Source organism: Lepus europaeus, unplaced genomic scaffold (assembly GCF_033115175.1).
Source record: "Lepus europaeus isolate LE1 unplaced genomic scaffold, mLepTim1.pri SCAFFOLD_116, whole genome shotgun sequence".
Classification (NCBI taxonomy): domain Eukaryota; kingdom Metazoa; phylum Chordata; class Mammalia; order Lagomorpha; family Leporidae; genus Lepus; species Lepus europaeus.
The window spans coordinates 368,201-370,708 of NW_026909030.1; positions in this window are offsets into that span (position 1 = coordinate 368,201).

The following is a 2,508-nucleotide window of genomic DNA, read 5'->3' on the forward strand; positions in this document are numbered from 1 at the left end:
GAAAGGCTGTGGTCCCCCATTTACAGGGAAGACTGTGCACACCAGGGCCTGGAGGACTGGCCGTGGGGTTGGGTAGGTGCGCCATTTCACCAAGAGTGCTGGGACCTCCTATAATTCAGCCAAAGCCAGATCAATCAGGACTACTGCAAACACTCAGTCAATTAAAACAGATAGTTAACTTGAGCTCCTTTCCAGATTCAGTCCTCAGACAATCAAAGCTTAGCAACAGTAATAGCTCAGAAAAACTTCAAGACGCACCAAAGCTACCATAAGCTGCAAAGACGGAAAGCCTTCTACCAGGTTGGAAAGGGTTAACTGGTAACAGCTTTTACCTAGGTGGACAAGATGTGAGCGGCTGCCCTCACCTTCCCCTATGAATCTCAGCTGGAGGAGAGCAAAGGGAAAAGGCCCTGATGTCTGGGGGCTGAGTGGGGTTTGAAATCTCCTATCGCTCAAGAGTGCCCACTACCTAGTTGTCCGAGTTTACCTGGAGGGCCAATATTAGCCTCGACCGAAGCTAAGCCCTGCTCGTGTAGCAGTAGGCAGCGTGACCAGGCGTCCCTCCAAGAGAGAGACCTGGTCCTCGGGTCGCGGTCTGGCCACCGGGAAGCCAAAGCGAGCTCAGGGGGTCTCCAGGCTCTCAGCCCACTGCCCTTCCTAATCGCCCTCCTGTTCCTTACAATCCCTCTGGAGTTTCGGCCGTAGCTAAGCCATGGCTGGGGGGACTCCACGTTCTCGGAGAGCTGTGGGGTGCCGGACACTCAACGGTCACTTCCACAGATCCGGTCCTGCTTGAGGGAAGGAATACTGACCTCCGATGTCTTCTCAAAATCCCTTCGTGGTTGCCAAAAATGTTACCGGAGAAATTGCAGGGTTCTTGTCTCCACGCAAGAAAGAATTCAGGCGTGAGACAGAGAGTAGTGGGAGGTAAAATAGCAAGGTTTATTAGGAAGGGACATCCGTAAAAACAGATGGGCACCTCTCCAGACAGAGCCTGAGAGACTGGAGAGGAGGAAGGAGTGGAGAGATTACACCTGACCAGGCCAGGCGGGCGGCTCAGCAAAGATGCAGAGAGCTGAGCGCTTAATTTTGTTCTTGGAAACACTAATTGGTTCCACATGGAGACACCAGCTCTACACTTTCGTATTTTCTAGGGAGAAACCTAGAGGAACTGCGGCAAACAAACCTGATATTTCTGTTTGTATCAATGATATTTTATGCACTTGCCTAACGAAAAGTCTTTGCTTTTCTCCAAAACCATTTCTACTGGGATTTTCTTGGTCCATTGCATGCGAATTCCACACCACTTTGTCCGGGTGTGACTGGATGAAAACAGAAATACCAAGTTGTATTATGGCTAACTCAATCCGAAATATTGTGAAAGCCTCTGTGTTTGTGTTTTGTGGATATTATCGATGGATTTTATGGTTTTGAATTTTTTTATCAGGGAATATTAAATTTTGTACTGTAGAAACACTAATTGGTTCATCTTGGGGACACCATCTCTACACATTCGTATTTTCTAGGGAGAAAGCCAGAGGAACTGCGGCAAACAAACATGACATTTCAGTTTGTATAGATGACATTTTATGCACTTGCCTAATGAAAAGACTTTGCTTTTCTCCAAAACCATTTTTACTTTGATTTTCTCTGTACACTTCATTGAATTCCGCACCAGTTTGTACAGATTGAGTGGATGAAACCGGAAATATCCGGTTTTGTGTTAGCTAACTCAATCCCACCTATTGCTATAGCCTCTGTGTTTGTGATTTCCGGATATTATCCCCTGACTTTATTGTTTTGAATGTTTTTTTATCATGGAACATTTAATTTTGAGCTTGGATATAGTAATTGGTTCCACATGGAGACACCAGCTCTACATATTGGTATTTTCTAGGGAGAAAGCTAGAGGATCTGCGGCAAACAAACCTGATATTTCTGTTTGTATCGATGATATTTTATGCACTTGCCTAACGAAAAGACTTTGCTTTGCTCCAAAACCATTTTTACTGTTATTTTCTCGGTGCATTGCATACGAATTCCTCACCAGTTTGTCCGGGTATGACTGGATGTAAACAGAAATAACCGGTTGTATTTGGCTAACTCAATCGCAAATATTGCTACAGCCTTTGTGTTTGTGTTTTCTTTATATTATAAACGGACTTTATTGTTTTGAATGGTTTTATCGGTGAACATTTTATTTTGAGCTTGGATACAGCAGTTGGTCCATATGGAGCCAAAAGCTAAACATATTCGTATTTTCTAGGGAGAAAACTAGAGGAACTGCGGCAAACAAACCTGATATTTCTGTTTGTATCAATGACATTTTATGCACTTGCCTAACTAAAAGACTTTGCTTTTCTCCAAAACCATTTTTACTGTGAATATCTCAGTCCATTGCATACGAATTCCACTCCAGTTTACCGGATATAACTGGATGAATCCGGAAATATCCGGTTTTGTTTTGGCTAACTCAATCCCAGCTATTGCTACTGCCTCTGTGTTTGT